Raw genomic sequence first — 16,425 nt, 5'->3', positions numbered from 1 at the left:
CACTTTTACTTCTATTCATGTGTGACGGAGTATGATCCAGGTAAAAAATTGCAGTTAAGTCCTTGAAAGCCCATTTTTTTAAAAGCTTCTCTTGAAAGAAGCATTAAAGCCGCAATATTTATTTCACAAACCACAGGCGAGAATGGGCGTGTGAAAATGCTGCGGGAAGAGAAGTAGAATTAGTGTGACAATGGCATGGGAAGAATTATTTAGAAGTTGTTCACATGAAAACTTTGAAAGTTTCTCAAGACTAGTGATTCCTAACCTAGAAACTATGTTGGAACCTTACCTTTAATGGCTATGGCCCCAAGGAAAGTGCAAGAGTCGGCTCAACAAAAGTAGCGCTCTTCTTAAAAGGAAAGGTCTATCTTCGCGAGCATAAAAATCTCCTAAAATGTTGTGTCTACAGCTACTATACAGATCTTTATATCTCCATGGTAACAGACTACAAACAAACCTTTTGTAGTCTGATTCTGCAGTCACATTGCCATCCATCGCTCCTCCAAATCTTGCTAACCAATCGAATGTATGTTAGACCGTGTTCACACAGCATATTTTGCAAGCCGATTTAGTCTCTGATTCAGCGTCCAAATCAATGTTGAAAACACCTTACTTTGGTCCCCTATTGCTTTCAATGGGAATCAGTGTGATAGATCACACAAGGATCATTCTACAGCTCACGGAAAAAAAAAAGCCTCCTGACTTATCTTGGTGTGGATTCCGTGCCTCAAAATTGGAAGCTGAAAAAAAACATTGCAGACTAGCTGGCGCGCAATTTTTTTGTGCTGAAAAGCCAAAAAAACAGCATCCAAAACATCTTGCATTCGAAAATCTGCTGCGAAAATCAGCCTTGATAGGCTGATTTTAGAGGCAGAATTGGCGAATATTTTTCCAGTTTCTAAAATAAACTGCGTGAACATACCCTTAGGAAGAACTATGGGACATACGGAATGAATTAGGACAGCAGGATCAGACTACACAGGATCTGTTTGTGGTCTGTTACCATGGAGACACAATGAATCGAATCCTCCCATAACATTTTTTGTAAAATTACATTAATTAAAATGTGGCATATGCTCTTTAACCCCTTCCCACTGTACTGCACTGTAGGCAGGGGCTAATCTGCCGCCTGTCAGTATAAGGGTATGTTCACACGCAAACTCAAAAACGTCTGAAAATACGGAGCTGTTTTCAAGGGAAAACAGCTCCTGATTTTCAGACATTTTTTACGGCTATTTTTGGATCGGTTTTCAATAGAGTCTATGACAAACGGCTCCAAAAATGTCCCAAGAAGTGTCCTGCACTTCTTTTTCGCGGCCGTTTTTTTACACGGCAGTTTTTCAAAACGGCCCGTCGGAACAGAATGCCGTTTTCCCATTGAAATCAATGGGCAGATGTTTGGAGACGTTCTGCTTCAGATTTTTCGGCCGTGTGAACATACCCTAACACTGACAAGCATAATAAACTGCAATGCAGAAGCAATCAATAGAGTGCATGATCAAGTCCCATCGTGAGATTGAAAAATAAGAGAAATTCAATACAGAAAAAAAATAACATTAACAGGTTATTTATCCTGCATGATGAATGCCGTAAAAAAACAATACCTAAAAAACAATGATAGAATTGCCCTTTTTTTTTGTTTATCCCATTTCCCAAAAAAAAGAAAAAAAAGAAGGAGGTAAAAAAGTTATTCACTAAGTCCTATGTAATCCAATAACACCACAAAATCGTCTCAAAAAATACAAGCACTCATAAAACTTTCTTGACAGAATTCTCAAAAAGTTATGGCTCTTGGAAAGCCGCACTAGAAGAACTAATTATTTTTAATAGAACTACTTTTATTGTGCAAAATAAATAAAAGTACAAAAACTTTATAAAAGTTTACTATGGTCGTAATCGTAACGATCCACAGAATAAAGTTAAAGTCATTTATACCGTGCTGTGAATTGCTGTGCTTTTTCCAATTCCCCCCAAAAAATAAAAAGGTATTTAATGCAAAATAGTACCATTAAAAATGCAACTCGTCCCGCAAATAAAAACCCTATTCGACTAGGTTTATAGAAAAATAGTGGGCAAGAATAGTAGACCATGCAGCGAATTAAAGACCATACATGGCTCAGTGGTTATGACTGCTGCCGTCTACCACTGGGGTTCTGGGTCTGAATCTGACCGCAGGCAACATCTGCATGCAGTTTATAAGGGTTCCCCTTGTTTGTGTGCTCCTCCCACTCCTCAAAAACACACTTACCATATGGGGAATTCACTTTCTATGAAATTGGCCTAGTGTGTAGGAGAGTATTAGTCCCATTGGGGACAGGGATTGATGACAATCTCTGTACAGCACTGACGAAAATGTTGGTGATATATGAGAAACAGGAAATAAAGCCTGTGTTCACACCCGCAACGGTGTGTTCCGTTGTTCTGGTCCGTCAGAGAAGCAGAATATGGAAATAACGGACACGACCGGTGGCCGTCGGAACCCATTGACTTTAATGAGTTCCGTCAGCTTTCCGTCGGGGTATCTGTGATTTTACCGGAAATCGCAGCGCAGATTTCTGCGCTATGGTTTCCGGTAATCCCTGCTTGATCTGCAACAGAGGCCCCTGAAAGAGCCTCCAACGCAGATGTGAACAGGGCCTAAGAGAACAAAGAATGAACAGAGTAGACAATGGCAAACAGAGAAAGGGTGGCAGACCGAACTGAAGAGAGCATAAATGGGTGAGCCGTCTTCAGCGCTCCGTGTCAGGCAGAAGACGGCTCACATAGAATGTCTCAGAACCGACGACAGCCCGACAGGAAGCGCCGATCACAGCTGAAGTTGCAAGGTGCTGGATGTTACATACTAGTCAGTGGGTGCACCATGCTCAACTCTACCCCTCTGCCATCTTGAAGAGAAACTACAGAAGAAAAAAAACATTGTAAGAATTCATTAGGGACCCTACAAATTCCATAACGAAGAGGAAAAAAAAAGGAAGTGAAGCAATGGGCGGATAGGAGGAAGAGATAAAGAGTAGGTTGGCCAACCACAAGATAAAGAAGAAGTAAGAACTGGGAAGAGAGATATAAATACAATAATATAAGGTCTCATACACTCTGCAAGATTGTAGAAAGTGCTTTAAGCCATTTACGGTCCTTTGTATACCACATGCTATGGAAATGCTAGTCGGACATGGGTAGCATCAGGAGCGTAGCTAGGTAGGGGCTGCGATGGCATGTGCCCCTGGTGATGGGATCCAAGTGGGGGAAAGAGGGTGTTAACAAGACACTCCCTTGGCAAGAGCATGCAGACACAGGTCTAAGACCATGAACTTAACCTAGGTTAAGGAAAACCCAGCTAATAACAGGTAGTACATATGAAGCTTTGCTTTTTTTTTTAGGCCGGGTTCCCACGTAGCGTAAACTCTGCGGAATTTTCGCAACAGAATTCTGTAGAGAAATCCTGCACCATTTTTTAGTAGCAGCAAAGTGGATGATGTTGCGGGTTTCCCCCATTGAATTCAATAGGGATGCAGAACCCACATCAAATAGCAAAGTGTTGCTACTTTTGTGGAGGAATCGCAGCAACTCCGCCTCAAAAAGTCAGAAAAAAAATTAAAAAATTGTATACTTACCCAGAACTCCCTGCATCCTCCTCCAGTCCAGCCTCCTAGGATGACGTTTCATCCCATGTGACCGCTACAGCCAATCACAGGCTGCAGCGGTCACATGGGCTGCAGCGTCATCCAGGGAGGCTGGACCGGAAGGCAAAGGGGGGACGCGTCACCATGACAACGGCCGGGGGGGGGGGTATGAATTGATTTATTTTTCACAGCGGAAATTCCGTCAAAAAAACTGAACCACGGAATGTGCTGCTCGTTCCAGGTCTGATACACTGCGTAGTTTTACCCGGCCTTACACCTTCAGTCTCTCTAATGAGGCCTGGGGGCAATTGAAAGAAATGATGATAGAACGGAAAAAATGAGCAAAAGAGACAATGCAGTCAGTAAAGTGAGTAATGAGCGACTACCCCACAAGTTATCTTCACATCAAAAGACTTTTTAATGTTATTCACAGAAATGAGATTAAAACATTCCACAGCTCCTTGATGAGCGTCACATTAGTGATATTTTATTAGACGCCGGAGACTTCCTGTCCGGTAATCCCAGTGACAATACAGTCAGCCTCTCCCCAGCCGGAGACGGTCAATGTCAGAGCTGTACACTATGTAAGAAGAAATAGGGTATGTTCACACGGCAGCCTCCGTTACGGCTGAAATTACAGGAGAAAACAGCTCCGGAATTTCAGACGTAATGGCATGTGCAGGCGTTTTTCGCGGCGTCCATAACGGACGTAATTGGAGCTGTTTTTCCATGGAGTCAATGGAAAACGCCTCCAATTACGTCTCAAGAAGTGACATGCACTTCTTTGACACGGGCGTCTTTTTTACGCGCCGTCTTTTGACAGCGGCGCGTAAAAAAATGACCGTCGGCACAGAATATCGTAAAACCCATTCAAATGAATGGGCAGATGTTTGCTGACGCTTTGGAGCCGTATTTTCGGACGGAATTCGAGGCTAAAACGCCCGAATTACGTCCGTAAATAAAGTGTGTGAACCCAGCCATACTCCGCATCAAGCGCTGTTACTGCGGGAATGAGAAGATGTGGGCACCGGTGTACAAGAAAGACATAGCAGAGCTTGTTCGGGTTCAAAGGTGGCAACTAAAACTTAATTGAGTGACTACAGTACCCAGAAAGATCATGAAAATTGGGGTTATTTTGTTGGAAAAAACATGACTGAGGGGTGACGTAATAACTATGTACAAATATAACAAAGGCCAATACAGAGATCTCTGTCATGATACCCAGGACTGTAACAATGACAAGGGAGCGACCACTACGTCTAGAGAAAAAAAAGATTTCCCCATCATAGACAGGGATTCTTTACTGTAAGTGCAGTGAGACCATGGTGAAAACCTGGGGCCTTACCTATTGAATTGAGACTATTCATCATGAAATGGGAGATATTTTCATAAACATAATATAAGTCTAATTTTGTAACACCTGATGCACCAAAAAAGTGGTGCACGGAGCTGGATACATGTGAGCGAATATAAACAGCAAGTGCTAGAGAAGGGAAGGCTTCCGGGTGATTTAAAGAGACATTGGATCATTAGAGGTCCGGGTCCCGAGACCCCCACCGACGCTGAAACAAAGGTTTAGATGCGCTTAGCTGAGCTCCCTGCACCCTCGGCTCTGATCAGCGCTCCATGTCAGACGGCTCACATAGAATGTCTGAGAACTGTCTACAGCCTGACAGGCAGCGCCGATCACAGCTGAAGTTGCAGGGTGCTGGATGTCACATACTAGTCAGTGGGTGCACCATACGCAACTCGACCCCTCTGCCATCTTGAAGGGAAACTACAGAAGAAAAAAAACATTGTAATAATTCATTAGGGACCCTACAAATTCCATATCGAAGACTTTTTATCTACTTGGTATGTTCAGCAGCATGGAGTTTGGACTATTGCATAGCAACAGAGGCTACGGACATCCGGTGACGCTGACGGATCTGTATTTGTAGAGAAGCGGGTGTATTGATACGTATTACTACAGCCTCTGGAACTTGTCGGCCGATACCGAAAGAGGACCACTAGTCCCCAGCACTAGGGAATTTCTAGGGGAGTGATTCGTTATTTCTTTAAATTATGCAGTTGGGGGGGGGTTTCTTTCTTTTGTATTCAGAGTGAGAGGGAGGTCAGGTTCCTGATTTTTGACTCACCCTGTCCAGAGGAGATTCTATCTTCATCAGACACTTTATATTTTCTTTTTGCTTGTTTTGTATTTTTTGTCATGCAAATAGAAGACTATATAAAGACGAAGTAGGAAAGAATGGACTAATAGAAAATGAAAGTCGTCTGGCAGTAACGAAACCTGATATCGCAACTCGCACATCTCATATGTAGCATGTGGATGGCAGATAAGACTTTATCTCAACACAACAAAATAAACCCACTGTGTGTACATCTTATGGACTGTTTGTAAACAAGGAAATTAATTAGGAAATAGGAGAGGTTTAGAAGGTACAAAGCCGGGGTCTAGGGTATAGTTTTTCTACCATTATTGATGCAAATATTGTTTTTCACTGAGTTGCAAAATAAAATTCTCAGGACATTAGCTGTAGACAGACCCTATTATGGCACATGGATGTCATAGAGGGGAGTCCTCCGCGCAGGTGCCCCCCTATAAGTCAGAGTGGAGAGCTTTCGTCTGAATGTCGGCCACGTAAAACCACGGTGCTGCGGCAGCATCAACATGGAATGGGTTGGCTGTGATACGACGATCCCTTTAAATGCTCCACAATATTATTATGGATTTTGTAATTATTCTGTAAACTACTACAACCCAGTAGCGTTCTACACAGCTCAGATTAATGAAAAATCATGCGTGTTCCTGAAATACTTTGTTTTTCAAGATCCCTGATTGCCATCAGTGAATGGCTGAAACCCTTGTTCCGATGAAACAGGTAAGAGTTTTCATTCTGTAGTTTGTGACAAGAGAAAGATCTGTGCTGCTGCTGTGTTCAGTTTACATATCCTGTACACCTTCGCAACTCATCAGCTATGTGAGCAGGACTAGGCCATTGAGCCACAGAAAAATGGGTGAGTAAGGCCCCATTCACACGAACGTGTTTTTGCGGCCGCAATTCCCCCGAAAATCCACGGGAGAATTGCGGCCCCATTCATTTCTATGGGGCCATGCACACGATTGTAGTTTTTGCGGTCTTTGCACGGCCCGGGAACCCGCACCGCAGAAAGAACGGGCATGTCCTATTACGGCCGTCTTCTGCGGTCCTGGCTCATTGAAAACAATGACGGTGGCCATGTGCATGTCCTACGATTTGCGGCTGACAGTCCGCAGCCGGCCGACCCGAAAATCACGGCCGTGCACACGGCTACGGTCGTGTGCATGAGGCCTAAAGTGTGCCACCGCATTAAAAAGTTGCAAGACTTTATCACGATTGTTTTTTTTTTTTATTTACTTTTGACCACAACCTCACTCCTTTCTACTCATGCTATAGATGGTGTTCACATCTGCATCGGAGACGCCATCGCAGATTCCGTAAAAAATCCTGAACATGCAGCGCTATTTTTTCCGGTAAAATAACAAAAAATTACGTCAAGTGACTCTTCCGGCAATTCCATTATTTTCATTTTTCTGTTTATATGACAGAATAGATAAATGGAATCATTGACGCAAAAGTGAACATGGCCTAAGGCTGGGTCCACACAACCTATTTTCAGACGTAATTGAGGCATTTTACGCCTCGAATTACGGCTGAAAATACGCCTCCAATACGTCGGCAAACATCTGCCCATTACTTTCAATGGGCTTTACGACGTACTGTGCCGACGACCTGTCATTTTACGCGTCGCTGTCAAAAGACGGATCGTAAAATTACAGCCTCGTCAAAAGAAGTGCAGGACACCTCTTGGGACGTAATTGGAGCCGTTTTTCATTGACTCCAAAGAAGAACAGCTCCAAATTACGTCCGTAAAAGACGCCGTGAAAAACGCGAGTACATGCAATTACGTCTGAAATTCAGGAGCTGTTTTCTTCTGAAAACAGCTCCGTAATTTCAGATGTAACTGCAGTTATCGTGCGCACATACCCTAAGCCTACAGGTCCCCAAGCGGATGCAGAACTCTCACCCCCGGTATCTTTCTATAGAGCACATGATCTGTACGTTTTACTGGCATTCAGTTCCCGTTTATTTGTTAAAAAGGGACCTCAGAAAGCAGAAGTGTCGCTGCCTTATAAAATATATTTATGTGAATGCATCGTCTTTGTGTTTTGTTATGAAGACCTGCATTGTGGAAAAGTAGGAACTTTATTTTAAAAAACAAACAAACACTGGGGGAGATTTATTAAGCAAAATGTGCCAAAACTCTGACTTTAATTGTGCCCAAAAAGTGGCGTACATGGCATGCAGCAATTTTTTATTTTGCACTTTCCTTGAAAGTTTAGAAAAGTGTCTAGAAAAAGGGGTGCGGCTAAAAGGAGTCATGAAATGCGCCATATTTATTAATTATTATTAATTTTTCAGTGCAAAACAATTACGTAAAAATGACGACAGCAACGAGGTGGTGTAAGAAGAGCGAAAAGTGTCTAACGTCTAGCAAGTTGCGGCCAATTTATCATACAGCGTGCGCCATGGTGATAAATATGGCAGTTTCTTCCTGTCTAGTCCAGGTTTATCCGGTCTAAATTGAGAACAGTATTAATAAATCTCCCACACTGAAGTTTATGTTTGGCAGGGTCTTCCGAGTGGAGTGTAAGTGGTGACAGCCGATTGTCTGCCAATGACTAACAATTGGCTACGCTGCAGGGTCCAAAATTTATTTGTGTCCATACACAGAAGGCCGTCAATCACTAGGAGTCCAGCGTATTCTTTTAATGCTCGTATTAGCCAAACGGCACAATATTATTTGGGCCGTTTTTGGCTAATAGGAGAATGGATCTATCACTGTAATATGCGACCCTTACCTAGGGAAGCATATTGAGGTCACAAATTCGCTTTAAAGAGGACCTGTCCCCTCTCCTTATATGTCTGTTTTTGTAAATAATTGTATTGTATTCCCCATAAAACAATAATGCTTTCTTAGAGCTCTACGTTGTGCTGTTCCTCTGTTATTCCTCCTAGAAATTTATGAATAAATTAACAACTGGATGTTACCAGTTAGGGGCGTCTCCCTACACAGACTGACAATGTCCAGAGTGAGACAGTGAAGGGAAATCACCTTTTGACAAGGCACTGGTAAAACCCATACTTTTCTAGGAGGAATAACAGAGGAATGGCAATTGCACATTACTAAAATAGACATGTCAGGTAAGTCGTCTTTAAAAAAAAGTTATACGCTTTGGACAACCCTATTTTGTTAGAAAGGTCCGCTGACAATAAGCCGATCCCAGGTTGACCCGTCACTGGGGCCCCAGTGAATAGCTGTAATGTGGGAGCATCTCGATAGTTTGTGTTCAATTCTTCTGCCGTGTCCCCACAATTACATTGAAGCATTACACATTCTTATTGAAATCAATGGATCTAATGCATGGAGATGCTAGGCTGTACAGAGAGTGAAATGGGCACTTTGTAGCCGCTGTGACTAATTTATGGAGGCCACTCTATTAAAGGGGTAATCCAGTTCAGGAAAACTACTTTCATACACCCTTTTATGGAATTGTGAGTTATTAGGGGGGGGGGGGGGAGGAGTTCCTCTGTTCAGGATCCTCATCTCTTGGCCAGAGTGGAGAGCGGTTACAAAGAGCGTCTCTCGCTTTGGAGGACCTGTCCTGTCCTGCATTACACAGACAACCTATTGATATGAATAGACACTGTGTAATACCTCAATTGCCCTGTGGTGGCGCTGTAGGGAAATTTATCACTTACTGAAGTTATCCCGACAGATTATAGCTAATCCCTGGAGGTCCCGGCAGGGGGACACTTTGTGATCAGTTTATTGTCAAGCGACCCTTCTAACAAGTAGGGATTGTCGAAATCGGAGACCCCCTTTAAGTATACCCTAACAGGGAAGTTAATCCGGATAACCTCTTCAACAAGTTTATATTTCTGTGCAAATTCTTAGCACTCACGGAGCAGATCTGACAAAAACTCGCACCATCAAAGTCAGAATTATATTTACAAGATTACACAACCTATATGTTACAGTATTAGTTCTATTTGTCTACATTAATACAACTTTTCTAACTGGTCCCAACCCGTGAGCCACTAAAGTGGGCCAAAACGGTGCACGGCGTCCTGTAGTTGACAATATAAGGCTCTGTTCACATGTCATTTGGGGCATACGTTGGACGTGTACATTTAAGATAGACATTTAGCTTTTTGTTCGGATTTGTCTGTTTTCCAAGGCCCCTAAATGAAAAATCTGCCTTCTATGGACAACTATATTCCCTGCTCCAGTATTGCTGTATAACCAAACATAGTGTTCAGGAGCTTGGGAAAGCTGAGTAATGATCGCCGTGGAAGTTGTAGAAGAAGATAGAAATGTATGACCAGATTGGAGTCGATTTGAAGTTGTAATTATTTAAAAATTATATTATTTCTTATATATCATTTTTTTTATCAATTTGATTTTTAATGAAAGTTTTACAAAAAGGAATGCAACGTATTATACAATGATTCATTCCAGAAGGGCAGGGAAGGAAGGAGGGAAAACTGGGGAGCAGATAATATTTTATTCCCATCTATTAGGCGTTCTTCAGCGCCTTCCCTTGTATGGTGACTGGTCAAAATATATATTTTTTTTAAATTAATTTGGAGCAGCGGAGTGCACAAAATAAACAAGAAAAGTCATGCAAAGCACATACAGCTCATGTCGGAACAACAAAGGATTAATATTAAAAGCATGCAAAGTACAAAACAAGCCTGAGAAATCCCATGGAGATGTGATCCTGTATTCCAAAACCGTTATCCAAACACTGCATAGTATTTATTTATAGAACCCCAACAACTCCTCTGTGCAGGACACTTCTACTAACCAAACATCACATAAAGTAATCCCGACCATAGGAGACCGGCCCGCTGACAGCCGAGCATTCAGATCAACGGCTATGTGGATGGAGGACAGTTCAAGAGAAGATGCAGAAAGTGTTAATACATAGGATAGTTCAAGATTATATATATATATAATCTACAGGTATTATGATCCACAGCTGCATTCACAATCCTGCAGGCTTCAGAGCTGAAATCTCCCAGCATCCCTTATTGACTAAATGCCCGCACAGAGCTTTTTCTGGGGATTTGCAGGTTATTCCAGCCAATGTAGGCTATGTTCACACAGAGATTTTTGCAGGCGGAATTTCTGCCTCAAAATCAATTCCGTTTGGAAGTTTGAGGCAGATTTTCCTCTCCCTGCGGCATTTTTCGCCCGCGGCCATAAAACGCTGCGAAATACGCTTTCTCTGCCTCCCACTGATGTCAATGGGAGATCAGAGGCGTAAACGCCCCCACCTCCCATTGAAATCAATGGGAGGCACTTTAGGGCCGTTGACGAGTTTTGCGGCGCGGTTTCCGCGTCAAAAAACTCTGTGTGAACATAGCATTAGAGGTTCAGGATGTGTCTGACGACAAGATTCTTGTCCACTTCCAATACCAACCTTAGGAAACTTTGAATGCAGCTCTAGGATATAATACAATCTGGAACGCAGGATCTGTACAAGATGAGTAACGTGATTTATCTGCAACCTTTTTTATGTAGAAAATATAATATAATTGGAAAACTGAAATACAAATATTATGTAATTAGCGCAGATTTTAAAAAAAGCGCAGAAACTAGAAGACAATATATTGTCCTGCTCTGTCCGGAGACCTGCTATAGAAGAGCCTTTACGATTTTTACGGTCGTGTGCATGGGGCCTTATCTGGTGACTGTTGATAGACCTTCTTAAAAAAAAAAAAAATCCATTAACTCAGTTTTTTTTTTATTGTGCATTATCATTTTTATTTCATGATATACAATAAAGAGAAGATTAATTTATGGATTTCGGATTGTTTGCTCCATTTTTTTTTAATAGGATTTGTATTTGGAAGGAATATAGCCTTTGGATATTCATGTAAGTACCCGTGTAGGTTTTGGTCATGTAATGGAGAAAGTAGTAAAATATGGAAATTTGGGTTAAATAGTAATAATAATTATAGCAGCAGCATAAATAATAAAAATCCTTCCGACTATAGTACTTTTGATGTTACACTGATAACCAGTCAATGGTTCACGTGTAATAGAAGGGTCATATAAATGTACAATAGTAAATCTGGAGCACTTCATAATGACCGCTCAAACCCGGAAACACTTCACATCATTGACGCTTTAACCAAAAGCAGATTTCCTTGCCATAGGTGTTGTAGAACTACAAGTTACAGCATTCCCTATACGTTTCTGACTCACAGCCTATGCGACACATTTCTACAGAGTGATCTAAGCAATAGGAGACTGAAAAAAAAAAAAAAATCTAAGCAACTTTTACTTTTTTAAAAACTTTTCTAAAATCCGCCCACCAAACCACTTCCTGTGTAGACTCTGCACATTTCTACGGTCACATTCCAGCTGTCGATTTAATTTACTACTGACAAAATTATAGAAAGTCAACAGAAGCTCCTGCCGCTAAATTAGCAAAGTATCAGAATTTTACTGGGAAATGTGAACAATAGACTGTAAGCTCCCAAGTCCATGTAGTGCTGCGTAGCCCCGTGACTCAGACGTGTGTCATCCTGGTTACGAACACTGTTCTAGAATCTGGCAAATCCGAATGTTGATTCTCTACAGTAACAAAAAAATTTTGGTCTCCCAAGTGGTCACTGCAGTTATTATACTTTATGCTTCTCAAGTCATATGTTTTCTATTATATGAAAACTCCTTCTTCCAGCCGCTTATTCCAATATATGAGGGAATCGCATAAATAACAATTCCTGTTATTTATTGGTAGTGATTTCTTTGCAGGAGCGACCTGATAATAAATTTGGAAGGCTGAGGTGGAAATTGAAATTCCTCGTAGAATCTCTGCAGATCTGTCCGTAGACTATATGCCGTTTTATAACAGTCTGTAGTCAAAATCACATTCACTACAAAGTAAACAATTTATTTCCCCTCAGATCTTAAAACGAACACTCCAGGCAAAACTGATACTGTGTTATGCTATTGCAGGACCTGAGGGGGCGGAGCATGACACAGGTATTCGGTGTTCTTTAAAGAGGCTCTGTCACCAGATTATCAAATCCCTATCTCCTATTGCATGTGATCGGCGCTGCAATGTAGATAACAGTAAAGTTTTTGTCAGCATCAAACACTTCTATTCACAACGCCCAGCTAGTAAAACACGTAAACACGCCCAGATGTTACAAACACAATACACGCCCAGTTGGAAATAAGAGAAAACACGCCCAGTTGTCCATTAGAAAGGCTCATTTGCATAAATAGAAAATTGCTCATAATGATCGTTTTAAAAAAAAACAAAAAAAACGTTACTCTTATCTACATTGCAGCGCCGATCTGCTGCAATAGGAGATAGGGGTTTGATAATCTGGTGACAGAGCCTCTTTAAATCCCTTTGTCATGCTCCGCCCCCTCGGAACCTGTACTAGACATAACAGCCTATAAAGTTTAGACTGGAGCGTTCCTTTCAGAGTATTATTGGTGTGCCCACAAACCTAAGAGTCATGATGCATGAAAAAACGCAGAAGCCAGCAATTAGTTGAAAGTCTATAGTAGAATATTATTCTGTCTATATACTCAGCGTTTTGGATTTTGGTGGTTTGGTGGAGTTTTTTGGGGCTAGTAGAGTTTTTATCAAAATGCAGAATGCTGAAGGTATAGCATTTTTTTTTTTCAGGGCTTATTCTTCTTAGAGTATGTTCACACAGCTTATTTTCAGCCATTTTTGGGGAAACTACGGGAGCTGGACGCCTCCAAACATCTGACCATTGATTTCAATGGGAAAACCGGCGTTTCGTTCCCACGGGGCGTTCTTTTACGTGGCCGTTTGAAAAAACATCCCATTAAAAAGAAGTGAATGTCACTTCTTGAGCCGTTCTTGGAGCCGTTTTTCATTGTCTCAATATAAAAACAGCTACAAAAGAGACAGTAAAAAATGCATCAAAAAACGGCTAAAACTCAGAGGCTTTTTTCCCTTGAAAACAGCTCCGTATTTTACAGCCAATTTTTGTTAAGTGTTTGAACATAGCCTTATGCCACTTAATAAACCTTTAGTACCACCCTTACAACATGCTATAGCATGCGTTTTAATGCCAACCTATAGACCACCATCAATGAGTAATTTTGTGGAAATCAATTTTCAGAGAGGGACAAAGATGGCCGCCTTACCCCAGTCCTGAAACAAAGTTATCCAGATAAGTTTGTGTCAATTCTGTTTTTCTCCAACAGTGAAGGAATCCGGCAAGGATCTTGATGTCTCATTGTTGAAAATGAATATTTCCAATTTGCTGTGGTGATAGGACTATCGTGGACTGCAGCGGACGAGACGATTATTTGGTTGAGGTTTCTGACTATTCTTTGACATGGCATCCAGGAAGCTGGATGGAGGAAAGTCGTAAATACAGGCCATCCGTATAACTGCAATAGGTACAGAAAAGGACCCCACTGCACAGTGTCACCATCCCACCTTCTACCTGAACACCAATCTACTGTTAGGTCTGTATTAACCCAAAATACAACGGATATAAAGTAATTCTAAAATGTCCTGGTAATTAGCAACATTTAGTAATGACTTAAAGAGGCTCTGTCACCAGATTTTGCAACCCCTATCTCCTATTGCAGCAGATCGGCGCTGCAATGTAGATTACAGTAACGTTTTTATTTTTAAAAAACGAGCATTTTTGGCCAAGTTATGACCATTTTTGTATTTATGCAAATGAGGCTTGCAAAAGTACAACTGGGCGTGTTTAAAGTAAAAGTCCAACTGGGCGTGTATTATGTGCGCACATCGGGGCGTGTTTACTACTTTTACTAGCTGGGCGTTCTGACGAGAAGTATCATCCACTTCTCTTCACAACGCCCAGCTTCTGGCAGTGCAGACACAGCCGTGTTCTCGAGAGATCACGCTGTGTCGTCACTCACAGGTCCTGCATCGTGTCAGACGAGCGAGGACACATCGGCACCAGAGGCTACAGATGATTCTGCAGCAGCATCGGCGTTTGCAGGTAAGTCGATGTAGCTACTTACCTGCAAACGCTGATGCTGCTGCAGAATCAACTGTAGCCTCTGGTGCCGATGTGTCCTCGCTCGTCTGACACGATGCAGGACCTGTGAGTGACGACACAGCGTGATCTCTCGAGAACACGCTGTGTCTGCACTGACAGAAGCTGGGCGTTCTGAAGAGAAGTGGATGATACTTCTCGTCAGAACGCCCAGCTAGTAAAAGTAGTAAAAACGCCCGATGTACGCACATAATACACGTCCACTTGGACTTTTGCAAGCCTCATTTGCATAAATACAAAAATGGTCATAACTTGGCCAAAATTGCTCGTTTTTTTAAAATAAAAACGTTACTGTAATCTACATTGCAGCGCCGATCTGCTGCAATAGCAGATAGGGGTTGCAAAATCTGGTGACAGAGCCTCTTTAAGTTTATCTTAAAGGGTTATCTCACAAATCGTTTTTGTATCCAAAGTTCTAAAATGCTGTTAAAAGTCGTTTTAAAGTAATTTGCTGTTTCTAGCATAAAGAAATACCTTTTTCATCATTTTTAGCTTCTATGTGTCCCCCTTGCTGCTTCTGCTAATCTGTGATGCTGGGGGAGGGGCTCTGAGCAAAATTAATCTCCTTCTCCTCTGGTAGCTGACGATATGGTCCCTTCTTACTTCCTTTGAAGAAGTCTCCATAGCTATACTGCCATGCTACTGCAGAGGCTCTGCTCCTTCCCTGACAAGCAGGACAGGAAGCCATTTCTATTGGCTGCTCTGCAGTGAACAGAATATCACTATGCAGGGAACTGGATTTGGGGAGAGTGATTGAGCATGTGTGTCCACCAACAATTAACTAATTAGTTGGACGTGCACATTCCTATACACTTTGAACACCAGGTGGTGCCGAGCTATGTAAGTAAATGTCAGAAATCTTCACTGAATCATTTTTGTAACCGCATATAAATAGTAGACATTGTTTATTTTTTATAAGCTATACAATAAATATTTAATTGGTGGGACAACCCTTTTAAATTAAGTCTCAACTTTTTGCAACTCTTGCTTAAAATGTGAAGTAATATAGATCACAATAAACCCTCATCACAAGATGTGCACCTTCAACCTTTTTCGGTGTTCTAGTTACTTGAAAAGGAAGTTGTTCCCAATATGCACTGCTGCACAAAATTAAAGAGAACCTTTCACCTGCCCATACATGTGCGGCTGAGTGCAGCATGTAATAGGCAGGGCTGCACAAACTTAAATTAGCTACGGACGCCTAACATTTGCCTTTTTTTTTTTCTATTGACCTCTATGGAAGTTATCGCCAGGTCACTAGAAAAGCAGAGGAGTGACAGGGCAAGAATTAGTGTGCCAAGTGCAACTTCAGCATAGATAGATAGATAGATATGAGATAGATAGATAGATAGATAGATAGATAGATAGATAGATAGATAGATAGATAGATAGATAGATAGATAGATAGATAGATAGATAGATAGATAGGATAGAACACCACTTGTTATACTGTTCCTCGATGCAAGAATATGAACATTACCAAAGGACGGTCTCTCTAGAATGCAAAAATCCCCTCCAAAGACTTATTGAATAAATGTGATACAAAGAACAATGAGGATTTTATTTGTCTGTTAAAACAGGAACTTTGTATGAGACATTTCTTTTAATAAATCTTTCTCCAAAAAACACTTCAATGGCTTAACTGTAGATCAATTACTGTA

The 16,425-nt window shown here is 41.5% G+C and overlaps 1 protein-coding gene across 4 annotated transcripts in view; it reads right to left on the bottom strand.

Annotated features, from left to right (window-relative positions):
- LOC142652100 (phosphatidylinositol 5-phosphate 4-kinase type-2 alpha) overlaps window positions 1-16,425 on the bottom strand; it is a 115,871-nt gene that overhangs the window by 83,378 nt on the left and 16,068 nt on the right. The window contains exon 1 of one of the 4 annotated variants that reach the window (XM_075827562.1): window positions 5,759-5,778. The exons of the other annotated variants lie outside the window; for them this stretch is intronic. The gene's annotated coding sequence lies outside the window, so the exon portion shown is untranslated. Of the gene's footprint in view, window positions 1-5,758; window positions 5,779-16,425 lie in introns of those variants that run through there. 4 annotated transcript variants of the gene reach the window in all.

This window comes from Rhinoderma darwinii, chromosome 5 (genome assembly GCF_050947455.1).
Source record: "Rhinoderma darwinii isolate aRhiDar2 chromosome 5, aRhiDar2.hap1, whole genome shotgun sequence".
Taxonomy (NCBI): domain Eukaryota; kingdom Metazoa; phylum Chordata; class Amphibia; order Anura; family Rhinodermatidae; genus Rhinoderma; species Rhinoderma darwinii.
Note: the sequence above shows the minus strand (reverse complement) of the source record. Positions and strands in the feature narration are given on the sequence as shown.